General features: G+C 41.6%; 1 protein-coding gene across 1 annotated transcript in view; it reads right to left on the reverse strand.

Moving 5' to 3' along the window:
• CNTNAP2 (contactin associated protein 2) overlaps positions 1-17,315 on the reverse strand; it is a 1,236,760-nt gene that overhangs the window by 21,229 nt on the left and 1,198,216 nt on the right. The window lies entirely within an intron of this gene.

Genomic DNA, 17,315 nt, shown 5'->3' on the forward strand with positions numbered 1-17,315 from the left:
TACATAAAAGAAAAGAAAAGAAATGTGCAGAACTCCACTATGGCCACAATCATAATCAGGGAGTGAAAAGAAATGTGAGAAAAATGTGTCCAGTGCCATCTGTGGAATAGTAAATAAATATATTTGGAGAATAATGTACAAAATGTTACCGATGATTGGCTCTGAGTGGTATAAGCTCAACTGCTGCTGTTAGCAAGAATGTTTTGTTAACCCCCCCACCCCCCCAGCTCTTACATTATTGGTTGCAAGTTGACAGTGGCAAATGCTAATATTCAAAGCAAAACAGTTCAAAGAATGAAATGCCTGGTTTTGGTTCTACCGTATTTGTCTGCCATGGTCATTCTGTAACATCATATTTCGTACTATAATAAAGGGAACATGTATGAAACGTTTATCTTCTCTAGAAGACATAGGTAGATTTTTAGTCCTCCAGCATAGAGATTACCCTACTGATAGAGGCCTCATAGAGTTGAGGCCTATGAGGACAAAGCAGGAAAAGGATACAGTAGGCATGGGATAATTTGAGTTTGTAACTGTAGTGAACCAAGCTCTTTGAATCCAATTGTTTCAGAACAATATTTTCAACAATTGCTGACCGCTGGAAAACTAAAAAGCAGAGGGAAGATTCATTGCCATGTTCCTTTGTTTTCTCAAGTACTCAGCAATTTAGCTTTCCTGCCTCTAATAGGGAAACTCCATCCAGTATGTCACTACCTAATCTGTTTTAAGACCATTGAAGTAGTAACCCTAATCACATTTTATAGCATTAACTTCGACATTGAATTGAACTTTAGGCTAGTGCACAATGGATGCATATACTGTAAAAATGGTTCCTGCATAAGATTATTGGTTTTTATCAGTACTGGAGTCTGTGTTTCTGGTTTTCCACATGGCATTTTTCTAAAAAGCCTGACATGTAATTGGGGACATTTAACATGTATTTCCTGAGAAAATGTATAATGGGATATCTTAGCTAGTTATTTTCTTATGAGACTATTTTAGTCTATTTCTCTTGATCTTCTGGGTTAGGGTTGGGTCGAATATTTTAATTTTTTGTTGGAATGGCAATCCAAAAAAATTGCACTTGAAAGGAGTTAATTTCTGGTAACTGAAGCAAAATTAATATACATATTAATGAGATTATCACCTCATTACATATTCTTATAGTGTAGAAACCTTACAGGTGGGAGAGAATCTGTGGCAGCTGTATTCCTTTTGTTCCTGTGAGCATCACCTGAACAAATATTTCATCTTCTGAGCAAATTAGGATGTTGTTCTACATTATGCATGCCAAGGATTTAATAAATAACAAGTTAGCCAAGGTATATATGATTCAATTTTATTTAAACCAATCAGATCTCATCTGATTTACTTCTATGAAAGCTCATACAACAATACACAGATTTAGCAGACTCACATGCAGTCTTTTTTGGTATTTTATTCCTATGTTCTGTTTAAAAAATTCTAGCTGCAAGGTGCAATTTGGGGAAGAGCATAAACAAAAATATTTTTTGTTGTTGCTAAAAATGAAATAACATAAAAGAGCTATGCACACAAAACAGTATATAAGAAAGCAAGCCTCTTCTACCTAAATGCATGGACAGCAGCAATTATACAATCTATGACTGGTAGCAGTTTGGGATCTGAAGAGAGCAAGAAAGAGCTCATAAAACAAGAACAGCTGAGAATAATTTCTTATACTCTTACCTGATTTTCTTTCCTTTACTCACTGCTTCTCCTTTGGTAATCATTTCTTTCATGTAGAGATAGCCAAGTCTTGGAAAACCTTTATATATAAACCTTTTGTTGGCAAGAGGAATTTCCTATTGAATGACTGCAGCCAGTAGTAAGCCACACAGAAACACCTACTCACACACACTCACAAGCACATGGACATATTGAGTATAGAGAAATGCAGGTAAAGAGCTGATGGCAAATCTGGGCTGGATTTTTCAAGTAAGTGGAATAGTTTAATTCAATATAAAGGGTGGGGGGAAATGCAGCATGGGAAAAGGGAAAAACATGAATTGGATTTTTGTCCCTTAGGTATGCATGCATGCATTTTTAAAAATCTTAACATTTAGATGGAGATGAAAACTGATACTTTATTCATGACATTTCAAATCAGATTAGAAGATTTAGTTGCAATCAAAAGCAACAGTTCAGTATTTCAGAATTTTAGTAGGAAAGCATATTTAGAAGCATTGTGGCAATTGTTAACTTTTTCTAAATTTTTGAAAGTTTTGAGTGGCTAAAACCAGTTTGGTGTAGTAGTTAAATGATCAGGTCAAAAACTAGGAGCCTGTGAGTTCTGGTCCTTCCTTAGCCATAAAGCCAGATGTATGACTTAGGGCCAGTCACTCTGAGAAAGACCCAATAGCAGTGACGTGAAGTCAGGGGAGGCAGGGGAGGCGGAGCCTCACCACTCTCATCATGAAAATAAAAAAGAATTACTCCAGGAAGCCGTGAAAGTGGCTGGGAGAGGCACGCGGCTTGGTTTAGCCTCCCTGGACATCTCAGCAGCAGCCCCAAGTGTGCCGATCTCGCCATTTTTTACATCGGGCAAGCCCAGGATCCTTGCAAGGGGAATGGGACGTGTGCAGGAGGCTCCTCAGCTCCAGCCTCAATCAGCGCAGCCGCGGTCCCCTTCATGTTGGCTCAGGAAGGAGGGGAATGGGACCACGTGTGCAGGGGAAGGGGATCTGCTAATCTGAGGCTGTGCACTGAGGAGCCGCATGCACACGTGGTCCCATTCCCCTTGCAAGGAATCCGGGCCAAGTTACAGGAGCCGGGGGGGGGGAGCGCTCACGTTGCTTGCCGCCTTCGGTATACCGCTAGGTTGGGGAGTGGCGTTCTGTCTGGCCAGAGGGGAGAGTTGCCGGGCGGCTGCTCTCTTGTGAACTGGCTCCCGAAGAGCCGGCCACAGCCTCAGGGGCGAAGCAGCCATGAGGTAACCATGCTCATGAGCAGCCGCCCGGCAAATCCCCTCTCCAGCCGGGAAAAGCGCCATTCACTGACCTAGGGGGTATCCCTAAGATGCCAAGCCATGTGGTGCTCTGCCCCCCCCCCAGCTTGGCACATTCGGGATACCCCCTAGGTCAGTGCATGGAGCTCTGCCCGGCTGGAGAAGAGGGTTGTGCGAGCGCCTGTTTCGCCCGCAGCTTCACCAAGCCCTTGTGCAGCTCTCCCAGGCCACCACCGCTGGCCGTTGCTGCCCGCCGCCGCCCCACTCTGAGCATAACTTTCAAAGTCCAAAACTCGGGGCCGAGACTTCCAGCATCGGCTGCTCTAGGAGTGCTCTCTATGGTGGGCCGGCTGCTGGAAGACTCTGTACGGAAAACTCTCTGTCCGGCAGCCGGCCCACCATAGAGAGCACTCCTAGAGCGGCCGATGCTGGAAGACTCGGCCCCAAGTTTTGGACTTTGAAAGTTATGCTCGGAGTGGGGCGGCAGCAGGCAGCAATGGCTGGCGGTCGGCGGCGGGCAGCACCGGCTGGCGGCAGTGGCCTGGGAGAGCTGTGCAAGGGTTTGGTGAAGCTGCGGGCAAAACAGGCGCTCGCACAACCCCCTTCTCCAGCCGGGCACAGCTCCATGCACTGACCTAGGGGGTATCCCAAATGTGCCAAGCTGGGGGGGCGGGCAGAGCACCACATGGCTTGGCACCTTAGGGATACCCCCTAGGTCAGTGAATGGAGCTTTTCCCGGCTGGAGAGAGGATTTGCTGGGCGGCTGCTCGTGAGCATGGTTACCTCATGGCTGCTTCGCCCCTGAGGCTGTGGCCGGCTCTTCGGGAGCCAGTTCACAAGGGAGCAACCGCCCGGCAGCCCCAAAACGATAAGCGGAGCAACCACGTGGTTTGATGACGTCACCAGCCTCACAAGTCATAAACCTCACCGCACGTCACTGCCCAATAGCAAACCACTTCTGAAAAACTTTGCTAAGAAAATTGCAGGGATTTAACCATCAACAGGAGTCAAAACTGAATCAAAGGCACAAAAAACAAAACAAGCAAAAAGCATATTAGAAGCTAGATATCACTTTCTGAGTTTTTGTTAAACAGGAGAATCAATACACTATGTCCATTAAAAATAAGGATTATGCATTATTCCACAAGAAATAAGCACGGAAAATAGAAATGAATCAGGTCTATATGTTTTGTGTTCAACCAATATTTTTTGGTGTGGGAACAATGGATTTACAAGTACACAAGATTACCTCTGTTGCAATGTCTCCTCTGTAATATTGGACTTCAAAACTGAAAGTGTTGTTTTTGATTACAGGAAAATTAAAATGTCAAGGCAAGGTATCAGTTGTGTTTCATTTCTTATATAAATGATAACTAAAGAATTAAAAAGAATGAAGGCATACAGCCACAACTATATTTGAATGCAAAAATCTAATTCATATCTTTAATTTTAGCTCACTGTTTTTTATACAGTATAAAATTTCATACTTTCAAGCAAGGTGATCCAAAGACGCATGCTTGTGAGGTAGTACCATAAAAGATGAGAAGGATAATAGTAATACAGCCTACTACATGGGTAAATATTCTTAGACATAAAACAGCACCCTGAGGGGAAGAGTTGAAACAATTTACATTCAGGATGTGAGGGGCTTGTAGAGATTTTCTCAGCTGTCATTGTAGCTCATGCAGTATACAGTTCCTCAATGAAAGGCAAGGCTGGTTGCAATTGTTCTTTTTGCAGTCTTAACTATCTGCTGAAGTCTGTACCTGTCCTATTTAGTTGCTGTACCAAATCAGATACTTATAGAAGTACAAATTACAGACTCAATCATTCCTCTGTAGAATTGTATCAACAGTGTTAAGTAATTAAGCTCCCGGTTAGAAGAGCGAGTATGTAGAGAAGCGTAATGAGAGTGATATGGAATAACACGCACAAACCAGCATACAGAGACACTGAATAGTATAAAAATATAGTAGTTTACTATGTAGAAATATAGAAGTATTCAGAGTCCAGTTAACAATCCAAGTCATACACAGTTCAGTAATTCAGTTATCAAAATAGTCAGTCTAGCACACAAAATATAGCTAACAGTAGCAAACCACAATACCTCACAATACACCGACCAGCGTCTAACAAACAGAGAGCTAACAGTCATTCTGGCTCCCTCTTATGGCTGCTTGAGGTAATAAACCAATTACATCTCTTAAGCATTTAAAGTAACAGTAAAATAATCATGGCTTATATACATTGCCAAGCCAAGCCTAGGGTTACATCCCTAACAAACAGACTTGGGGCAATCCGAACTTTCTGAATTGACACAGGAAGAACATTTTTGTTGTGCCTTTCTAATGATTGTTCTAATGTTAGGTGTCTATTTCTTAAAGTAATTAACTCTTAAAGTAATTAAAATCATTTTCTTGATCTGATTTCCCCCCCCCCCATGCTATTTAAAAACTGAAAAGTGAAAGACAATCAGTTCAAGTACCATCTATTTTAACATACTTCACCCTAATTCCTAAACATATGGAATAATAAAGGGACACCAGGAATGCTTAAGATAGTAAATTTAGACATTTTAAGTTTAAATATATATAACCAATATTATTACTAATACAACTGATATAATCAAAGTCTACTTCAACTGGAAAACCTGACATCCTTTTTTAAAAGCAGAAAAAGTGGAGAAGATGATTTTCTGCCTTGATTCCTGCCAGTTAGACTATCATACCCCTCAAGGTAAGATCTGCTCCAATCTTCTCAGGCTTCTGAAAGAGCCTGACTCTGCCAACTGGCTTGGGGTCCCAATAGGGGCATCTCATTTTGAAGGTGGCTAGTAACAGAATAAAAGAGCTGGAAGGGACCTTGGAGTTCTTCTAGTCCAACCACCTGCTCAGGCAGGAAATCCTATATCATTTCAGACAAATGGTTGTCCAATCTCATCTTTAAAACTTCTAGTATTGGAACCTCCACAATTTCTGGAGGCAAGTTATTTCACTGATCAATTGTTCTGTCAGGAAATTTCTCCTTAATTCTAGGTTGCTTCTCTCCTTGATTAATTTCCACCCATTTCTTCTCCTGCCTTCTGGTTCTTTGGAGAATATATTGGCTTCCTCTCCTTTGTGGAGCCCCTCAAATATTGGAACACTGCTATCATATCACCCCTAGTCCTTTTCATTAAATTAGACATACCCAATTCCTGCAACAATTATTTATGTGTTTTAGCCTCTAATCCTCTAATTATCTTTGTTACTTCTTTCTGTACTATTTCTAGAATCTCAACATCTTTTTTACATTGTGGTGAACAAAACTGGATGCAGTATTCCAAGTGTGATCTTACCAAGGCATTATGGGGTATTATACTTCTACAAATTATAGACTTGTAAATGATCCCATCTCTGCCCTGTTGATGCATTGATTCTTTGTATCTGTTTTAATAACAATTTTAATGTTTTTAACTGTTAATGTTTGATGTTTTAATGTTTTAATTCTGCAATTGTTTTATTCTGTTATTTATGATATTGTAAGCCATTGAGAGTTGCTTGGTAGAGAAATAGATGGCATACAAATTTAATAAATAAATAACTTGAGAGTGAAACAAAATATTATAATGTTTTAGTAAGTTAGACAGAATATTGTAATGGTCCTTTTGTTTTTTAATAAATTTATGATCTGGCATTAGAAAGTTTGCTACTTACTTTGAACAAGGTTTCAGGTCCCTAACTAATACCATGAACTAGGTCTGTGCAAAGCATTTGGAAGGTGTATTTCATAAAATGTGTAAGTGTAAGGAAGAACCTTCTTTAAATATTACAGCAACCACATTTTGCAAGACTGGTGTGGGGTTGGTGCTTCATAGTTTGGCTCTACATGTCTGGAAGTATTTGTCTATGTAATCTTTCCTATGAAACCACCAGGGAAGTGAGGTGGCTGTCCATGTACACACATGTAGACAATTGGGTACAATCTTCATGGCAGTCATGCCAACTTTATAAAGTAGGTATCTGCTTTAATGTTTTGAAGAGAGAGCTTTACGTTTACTAAAAGACTTTTTTTCAGTTGCTGGGCATAGATATACTATGAAGTAATATCATATAATCTTGTGATGATTGTACAAGTTAGACAATAACTAAAACAATTATGACCTGCAGATACATGAAGCTGCTACCATGACATATTAAGACACAGTATAACCACAAAGGTAGAAAATCTCTACTATTTAGAAATGATTGTCCATCTTTTCCCCAAGGGTTCAAGGTAGCACTTATAGTGCTTTACCCTCAACAGCCCTGTGAGTTAAGAGAGAATGACTGACCCCAAATCATTCAATGAGTTCCTCAATAGTTAAGGATTTGAACCTCTTAGATTCTCTAAGTCCCTCATTTTATTAGTTCAAAATACTGCTGGTTGATTAATTCTTTTATGCAAAACTATTATCTCAACATCCTATATACAATATTAATTTAGATGTAGAGTTAATTTCTCTGACAGAACTGTGGCAATCAGAAAAAAGCATTTGGCAGAAATATGATAGGAAATTGCTATGATATAGTATAAGTTTTTATTCCACAGGAAACCCACATTTTATACATTGGTATAAGTCAATTATGTATTATCATGGCTGTTACACAGTATGAATTCTTCTAGGAACAATCTGCTATTTTAAATCAAAATGAGGCAATAAAAGGATTCTTAAATGCTTTAACTAACTCAAACTCAAATTACATAAGAAGAGAGAGAAAGAGGCAGAAAACCAGGAGTTTGGTAGCATTATTTTCTTCACCACGATAGACTAACACAGTGCTCTCTCTCTCTCTTTCTCTTACACAAACCCAGAGGAAGAGAGAGTATGTGTTCTTAATGTTTACAAATATTCAATAGGCATCAAAAAGGTGCAGTAAAATGGAGATATTTCGAAGCTTTCTTAAGTGATGACTATCCTAACCTTAAAACATGGATTTTGTCTCCAGTCCTCAACATAACAATGCTTTAGAATTCCTTATGTGAAATTTGTTTATTTCTTTGGGCTGCAATTCTGCTAGTTTTCCTAAACCTTTATAGAGAATAGACGACAGAATGCCATAAGGTTGCAATTTTTTTAAAAAAATAAAATAAATCTCACTTCAGAAATCATGACAATGCCATCTTGCAATGATAGGTTAAACCAGTGTTTTTCAACCTTGGCAACTTGAAGATGTCCGGACTTCAACTCCCAGAATTCCCCAGCCAGCGAATGCTCCCCTGGCGCTACTCCCCGCCGCGGGGAGGCGGAACCAGATTGTCCCAGATGGTTCCGCCCCAGGCGTCTGATGGAACCAGATAGGTTCCAGGCGGAGCTTGGGCCACCTCCTGCAGACCTGTCCCGCTCCCGGGCAGAGGACCTGGTGGCCGCGTGGAATAGTGCGGCCACCGGAGCCTTGGACCAGGTTGCGCCTTTGTGGCCTCTCCGATGGCAACGATCGACCCGGGCCCCCTGGTTTAATGGGGAGCTAAGGGCGATGAAACGCCATAGGAGACGCCTAGAGAGCAAGTGGAGATCCTCCCGCTCCGAATCCGATCGAACACAGGTAAGAGCCTACTTAAGGACCTACCTTGTGGCAATAAGGGTGGCCAAGCGTCAGTATTGTGCCACCCTTATAGCATCCACAGAGAACCGCCCTGCCGCCCTGTTTCGGGTGACCCGCTCCATGCTGTCGCAGGGACAGCGGGATCCCCCGTTGCAGGGCAGGGCAGAGGAGTTTGGTGCATACCTGCAGGATAAAATTGATCGGATCCGGAGGGAGTGGACCCACCCCAGTGTTCCAGAGGGGGCGTCCGAGGCTAGTCTTGAGATTCCACGCTGGGAGGAGTTTGACCCTGTTGTCACCGAAGATTTGGACAGGTTGCGCGGGCGACTGCGAGCCACCACATGTTTATTGGACCCGTGTCCCTCCTGGTTGGTACTGGCTTCCTGGGAGGGTACACGAGGCTGGCTACTGGGGCTGGTGAATGCTTCGTTGGGTGAGGGCCTTTTACCAACCGCCTTGAAAGAGGCGGTGGTGAGACCCCTGCTCAAGAAGCCTTCCCTGGACCCAGAGGAGCTAGCAAATTATCGTCCTGTCTCCAACCTTCCTTTTCTAGCGAAGGTTGTTGAGAGTGTGGTGGCTTAACAGTTCCCGCGTCACCTGGAGGAAGATGATTATCTAGACCCGCGCCAGTCCGGCTTCCGGCCCGGTCACAGTACTGAGACGGCCTTGGTCGTGTTGGTGGATGATCTCTGGAGGGCAAAGGATGGGGTTGTTCCTCCATCCTTGTCCTATTAGATCTCTCGGCGGCTTTCGATACCATCGACCATGGTATCCTATTGCGCCGTCTGGAGGGGTTGGGGATCGAAGGCACCGTATTGCGGTGGTTCCGCTCCTACCTCTCTGGCCGGACGCAATGTGTGTTGGCAGGGGAGCAGAGGTCGACCCCGAGGCCCCTTACTTGTGGGGTCCCTCAGGGGTCGATCCTCTCACCTCTCCTGTTCAACACATATATGAAACCGCTGGGCGAGATCATCCGTGGTTTTGGGGTGGGATACCACCTGTACGCTGATGATACCCAGCTGTACATTTCCACCCCAAACCACCCCAACGAGGCCGTCGAAGGGATGTCCCGTTGTCTGGAAGCCGTGCGGGTCTGGATGGGTGACAACAGGCTCAGGTTCAACCCCTCCAAGACAGAGTGGCTGTGGCTCCCGGCTCCCCGATACAACCAGCACATTCCATCGCTGGCCATCGGGGATGAACAATTAGCCCCAGTGGAACGGGCACGCAATTTGGGCGTCCTCCTTGATGCCCGGCTGACTATAGAAGATCATGTGGCAGCCGTGGCGAGGGGGACGTTCCACCAGGTTCGCCTGGTGCGCCAATTGCGTCCCCTTTTGGACCGGGGGGCCCTGCGCACAGTCACTCACGCGCTGGTGACGTCTCATCTGGACTACTGTAATGCTCTCTACATGGGGCTCCCCTTGAGGTGCACCCGGAGACTGCAGTTGGTCCAGAATGCAGCCGCGTGGGTAATCATGGGGAGATCAAGGTTCTCCCATATAACACCTCTCCTGCGCGAGCTGCACTGGCTTCCTGTGGCCTACCGGGTGCGCTTCAAGGTGTTAGTCACCATCTTTAAAGCGCTCCATGGCATAGGGCCTAGTTATCTGCGGGATCGTGTCCTGCCCCATACATCCCTGCGGCCCATTCGCTCACACAGAGAGGGCCTTCTCCGGGTGCCGTCCTCTAGAGACTGTCAGAGGGCGGTGCCCAGGAGTAGGTCCTTCTCTGTGGCGGGTCCCACCCTTTGGAACGACCTCCCCCCAGACATCAGGACAACAACCGATCTCCGCTCCTTCCGCAGTAAACTGAAGACCCACCTGTTTCGGCTAGCCGGCCTGGCATAATCTCGACAACTGTTCCACCCCTTGGTTAATTTTAATTGTCAATGTTAGCTTTTAAACTTTTATTCTTATTGGGGTTTTAACTTCCCTGATTATTGTATTTATTTATTTTTACCTCCTCCTTTGTAGTCTGTAGACCGTTGCTTGTGTACGTCGCCCCGAGTCCCTGTGGGGAGAGGGGGCGACTAATAAGTCTGATAAAATAAATAAACAAATAAATAAATAAACCACCATGTCCTTAAATGCCTTCCCTAAGAACCCAGTGTTTACAGCTCTTCAGAAGCCAAATAAGATGGAGGATGTGTGGATATCCAAGGAAGAGCTTGGGAAATGGAGATTACAGGAGCCCATTTTCCATTCTTCTGTCTCCAGACATTTGAGTTGATTGAATATGTTTCACATATGTTTTATTTTTATTTTTTATATCTTAGCAACTCCAACTCCTTATTTGTTAAATTGTAAATGAATGCAATGACCTATGAGCATTCAGTCAACTTAGAAAATAAATGAAGAGTAAATAGATTTATAAATAAGATGTGTACTACAAATTATTAAAATCATATCTGCTGAGAACAACAGCAGGATATATTTTTGACAGTTCTTACTCAATTCATTGGTGCTTTAATCATTTCCAGTGACTTGTTTTGTTGAAGCTCTAGTAGTGTTCTCTTGAATTAAAACATGGAATTATATGCTTTAATTTTTCTTTTTCCATTGATAGACACGTTCTCATTAACATGCAGTATATATAAAAAAGTGGAATCTAGAAATAATTGTGCATTTTGCTGATTTGACTCTTAATAAGAAGGAACATGTTACTTTGCCTTGATTGGGTGCTCTGCTAAGTAATTTCTGAGGAAATTCATGTAGAGATAATCAGATCACATTTACAGAGACATAACTATATTATTCTTGTGCCAAGCCAAGATCATGGTGTAAAAATGTTAAAAAACTAAATGCTAATGCATTTATTTTGATAAAATATTCAGTAGTTGGTGCCCAATTTTCTAAACAAGTGAAATGGTCTTGGCTGAAGTGCTAACAGTCATGCTTAAAGACTTTCATTCATATTACTATTGAATCTTTAATTATACAAATGGTATTAAATATTGTATAAAAGGCTGGTTATCACTATATCATGGAGAATACTGCAGTATTGTGATTAGATCTGAATTCTGCCCTGACAAACAAAGTCATTTAAATTCATTTATCACTTTATATTCAACTCAGCTATAAAGTTTTATTTCTTTTTAACCTTCATTCTGAAAAGTAGGCAGTGATATCATTCAAGAATAGAATAGAATGATAGAGTTGGAAGAGACCTTGGAGGTCTTCTCGTCCAACCCCCTGCTTAGGCAGGAAACCCTACACCACTTCAGACAAATGGTTATCAAACATCTCCTTAAAAACTTCCAGTGTTGGAGCATTCACAACTTCTGGAGACAAGTTGTTTCACTGATTAATTGTTCTAACTGTCAGGAAAATTATCCTTAGTTCTAAGTTGCTTCTCTCCTTGATTAGTTCCCACCCATTGCTTCTTGTCCTGCCCTTAGGTGCTTTGAAGAATAGTTTGACTTCTTTGTTGCAACCCCTGAGATATTGGAACACCGCTGTCATGTCTCCCCTAGTCCTTCTTTTCATTAGATAGAAGAGATAGAATAGAGGATAGTACAGGTAACTATATATATTGAATTTTTAATGCTTATTTTAGGGGTCCACATTATAAATCTGTCAATCAAAATGGTGAATGGTGAGCATATAATAAATAGATAAAGCTTCTAGACTGCTGGCACATAAGGCAGGTGGTACACAATAGCCTCACTTTACTATGGCTCTAGGTGTTTTTTGTTATGAAGCACCTGACTATAATTTTTCTTTTAAAAATTAGTCAACATCTTATAGCCCATCTAATGCTTAAGGTTTAAGAAAAGCTTGAGAATTTAAATATATATATAATAAAGATGGAGAATTGTTCTGGAGGACCTTTCGGTGATCCTATAAAGAGATTTAGACTGTCAAGATAAACTTTCTGCACCCAAGGAAAAATAATAATTTGGTTATGCAAATGTCCTGAGTGTATCTGAATAGAAATGCATTATTCCTTTGTCCTATCAGTTAATGAGTGTATGGATGAGGTGGGTGTCTTTGGAAAAAATGGGGAAATAGGAACTCAGCCCAAATTGGATTTTTTTTAAAAAGTTTTTTTTTCTGCATCATAGTGCGAATTCCTTTGGAAATCTGAGTCATTTGGAGTGTAATAGCATCTTATGTTGCAAGAATATGTGCTACGGAGAGAGAAAAATGCCATCTATCTATAGGAATTTTCTCAATGAAACAGAATCTTGAGTGACCATGGATTTTACAAACAGTTACAATTTAATCAATTACAACCTCTTCAAGATTGTCAGCCTCCATCTCGATTCTTTGCAGTGGATATTTGGACAGAATCTTAAAATAACCCACTGCATGCTTCCCTCCATGTAGTTCCATTAAAGACTACTTGCTGAGTGTGGTGGTTGTTTACTATAGTTGGTTACTTACAATGGATTCACGTAATTGTGGCTGTCACAGCATCCCTGCAGTCATGTGATTGTCAGTTATAATTGTTAATTTTGATGTTGCAGTGTCCCCTGGACACACGATTGTCATTTATTACTTTCAATGTCAGTTTCCAACAAGCAAAATTAATGGGGAAGCTGGCAGGAGGTTCCAAATGGCAATCTTGTGTTTGTGAGATGTTGCAGCAGCACAAGATATTTTGAGACTGCCAGAAATTCCATCATAAATCAGTATGGAGTCATGACATTATCTCTTCTGATTATATCACTTAGTGAAAGAGTTCCTAGCCCCATTTACCATTTGTAAGCCAAGAATATATAGAATACAATAAAGCTTCTATAACTATAGAGCAGTGATGGCGAACTTATGGCACGCGTGCCACAGGTGGCACATGAAGCCATTTGTCAGGGCATGCGAGGCACTGCCCTGTCAGCTGGCCAGCGTGCATGTGTGCGCTGGCCAGCTGAGTTCACCCTTTTTTTAAAGCCATTTTCATCTTCCCCAGGCTCTAGAGCCTTTATAGGAGCCTGGGGAGGGCAAAAAGAGCCTCCCCCACCCCCCCGGAGGCCCTCCGGAGGCTTCATGAGCTTCCCTGAAGCCTCCAGAGCGCAAAAAAATGGCCCTAGGGGCAAACCGGAAGTTTGGGAATGGACTTCCGGTTTGCTCGGAGGGTCGTTTTGACTGCTCTGGAGGCTTCAGGGAAGCGTCCTGAAGGTCCCTCAAGCCTTCAGATCGCTCAAAATGACCCTCCGAGCAAACCGGAAGTCACTTCCGGTTTGCATGGAAGTTCGTTTTGACTGCTCCGGTGGCTTCAGGGAAGCGTCCTGAAGGTCCCTGAAACCTCCGGAGGGCTTCTGGGGGGACGGGGAAGGCTGTGTTTGCCCTCCCCAGGCTCCTATAAAGCCTCTGGAGCCTGGGGAGGGCAAAAAAAGCATGCAAAAAATGGGGGGAGCGCCTGTAATGCGCGCATGCGCACTGGGGTGGTGGTACATTGCATTATGGGTGTGGCACACCCACACACTACCCCCCTGCTTCCACCCACTTATGGCACACGAGCCAAAAAAGGTTCGCCATCGCTGCTATAGAGTAATAAAATATACCAGAATTATAAGCATTAATATTTATAAAACCAGGAAGACTAACTAAACCTAAAAGGAATTCGTTATCCTTTTAAGTTAGCATAATGTTTATGTTAAGATCCAACAAGAATATCAATAATGTAAACAACAGAATAACAATACTTTATTTTAGTATCACCCTGCCAACAATCATGTGTATAGTCAAGACGATGGCTTTCCTAGTTGCAATGTATGGCTGTGAAAGTTGGACCTTGAGAAAGGCTGAGTGCCAAAGAATTGAGGCCTTTGAACTGTGATGCTGGAGAAGACTTCTGCGAGTCCCTTGGATTGCAAGATGATCAAACCAGTCAGTCCTAGAGGAGATTAACCCTGACTGCTCTTTAGAAGGCTAGATCCTGAACATGAAACTCAAATGGCCATCTAATGAGAAGGAAGGACTCACTGGAGAAGAGCCTAATACAGGGAAAGATTGAGAGCAAAAGAAGAAGGGGACGACAGAGAATGAGGTGGCTGGATGGAGTCACCGAAGTAGTAGGCATGAGCTTAAATGGATCCAGAGAATGGTAGAGGACAGGAAGACCTGGAGGAACATTTTCCATAGGGTCACAATGGGTCGGACATGACTTTGCAAGTAACAACAACAATTTCAATCTGCCTTTAGATATCTGGCTAGAGTAAGGTTAAAGGTTAAACATCTATTTGGGCCTTGACTGGCGCATACAATTTAGTTTCTTGATTTTCTATAACTATTATTTTCTGTCTTATTTTAACTTTGGCTTGATCATAAATTAAGGCTACCATGGCTTCCAGAGAGTAGCCACAATGATTCAACTTATATAAGATGGAGCATTTCCATTTGCTGATAACGTATCAGAGATAAAAGGATCACTAGATCGAATACTATTTTTAACCTTCAAGAGTATTTTAATTGATAAGGATATTAAACTATATCATTGTATCAACCTGAGTGATATACATTTGTTTCCAGTTGGAGATCAACATTAGGAACTATACTACATCTACATTGTAGATATGAAACACACCTGTATTGTTATTAGGTGTATAATGACTTCAGAAGGAACAAGCAATTCCGTTATCCTTGGTTGAGTTAGATGGCAACTACTTTGATCTTAACTTCAATACAGATTGGTTTTCTATAGTATGCATGAATATGTTATTTGCAGCTGGAAGCCAGTGTGCTCAGATTGATATAATGATGTACTAGGATTTAGTGTCTAATGAGAGCAGCCAAATGTGCCTTGGACCCTAGAAGCCCTAAGCAATGACATCAGACATTCTTTTCTTCTCCTAATGCAAACTATTCTGCCACACCTTAACTGATAACTCATCTAGCATCTAAGACCTCCTTTTCAGCAATTAATGTTGGTATATCCAACCTCTTTTACTTTCTGTGGCACTGTTTTTGTTTTGCAGCTATCATCATAGCCTCATGTTTATCATGAGCATTTGCTTTCCTAACGGTCATGAGCATTTCTAGAGAGATCACCTTTTTCTGACTCCAACTGAGATGTACATTCAGCCTTGTCCACATGCCTTTCAACTTTCACCTCAGAGCCAGAATTAGATAACAATCCAGGAATTTGCATAGCTGCACTTTAACAAAAATTAAGGAGTCAGAAAACTGAGCACAGATTTCTCAAGCTATCATTTACTTACAATCACTGATATTAAGATTGTGATAAATATTACACTTACATATTTCTGTTTTTATTATTTGAAAATCAAACTGGCCTAAGGTTGGTACTAGCATCATCACCACTACCATTAACACAACCACTACTACCATCACCACCAAAAAGTTACAATTTCAAGCCAGAAGACTTCTATACATTTTGAAGAGGAGGGAATTGGAAACTGTTGATGGAAAAATGTAGAGGTACTGCTCTTGCCAGCTTTATTTCTCCTAAAGCCACATGGTCATGAACACTAAAACTGATGAGCACCCAGTTTTGTGCTTCAACCTCAGAATGGAAAAAAGGGATGCATAAATTATGACAAGCTATTCTTTCCATGAAGAGCCTGCTCGTTCTTGCTGATGCTTAGAGTTTCAGTGAATACATCTCTTTCTTTCTCTTGCTTCCTCAGCCATGCTTTGGCCCGGAAGGGGCAAATATTCCATAGGTTGGGAATGGCTATTAGGAAAAATATCCAATCACATTTATGATTCTAATTCAAATGTTCATTAAATAAGTAATAGATGAGAAAAGGAAGTAAGGAAATTGCAAAAAAGAAAAGGCTAGTTATCTTTACAAAAATAATTTTAATTGTCTTAGGAACCTACAAAAAGCATAGCATCCAGGCTTTTCATTAAATTATTTTATTATGTTTATTTCCCCCCACCTCTATTGTTTTTACACATAACTCAACTTCAACACACCTTCTTCCTCCTATTTTCCCCACAACAAAAACCTGGGAGGTGAGTTGGGCTGAAAGAGAGTGACTGGCTGAAAGTCACCTAGCTAGTTTTCATAGCTAAGCAATGGTCTGTAGCAACTGTCTTTTAAAGACAGATGAGTCTTCCAAGTCAGTCAATGTTTCCTAAAGGACCAACTTAAGATACTTTTATTCCTAATGCAAAGAGTAAGATAGAAAGGTAAACTCCATCTCCATATATAGAAGCCACCACACTTCAATTTGATTTTACTTCTAAACATAGGGCAGGAGGACCAGGAAGAGTTAGAAAGTTTTGTGCTTTAGCATCTGATGCTACTCCCATTGCTCCAAATATCTGCTGATCAAACCTAATTCTGGCAAAGCTTATGGATTGTGGGTAGTCCTCGACATGACCACAACTGACCCCAAAATTTAGATTGTTGTGAGAAATGTAAGTGAGTTTTGCACCATTTTATGACTCTCCTTGCCCTATTCGTGAATAGGTTGTTAAATTAGTAATATGGTTGTTATGTGAATCTTGTTTCCCCATTGACTTTGCTTGTTAGAAAGTCATAAAAGGAGATCACATTATTTTGGGACACTGCAACTGTCATAAATGTGAGTCAATTATCAAGCATCCAAATGTAAATCACGTGACCATGGGGATGCTATAATATTCATAAGTGTGAAAAATGTTCATAAGTCACTTTTTTCAGTGCCATTGTAACATTGAACAGACACTAAATTAAGTGTTGCAAGTCTAAGACTATCTGAACATGGGTCACTTGCTTTAGTGTTATCAAAAAGGAGCTTTGAAAGTGCTTGACAAGTAAGACATAAGAATTCTTTGGAGGCGTGTAGAATGTAGGAGTACAGAATTGGAGTATACCAGAAATCATTCAGAACT

The sequence above is a fragment of the Natrix helvetica genome (genome assembly GCF_964273705.1).
Source record: "Natrix helvetica genome assembly, chromosome: Z".
In the NCBI taxonomy this organism is placed as follows: Eukaryota; Metazoa; Chordata; class Lepidosauria; order Squamata; family Natricidae; genus Natrix; species Natrix helvetica.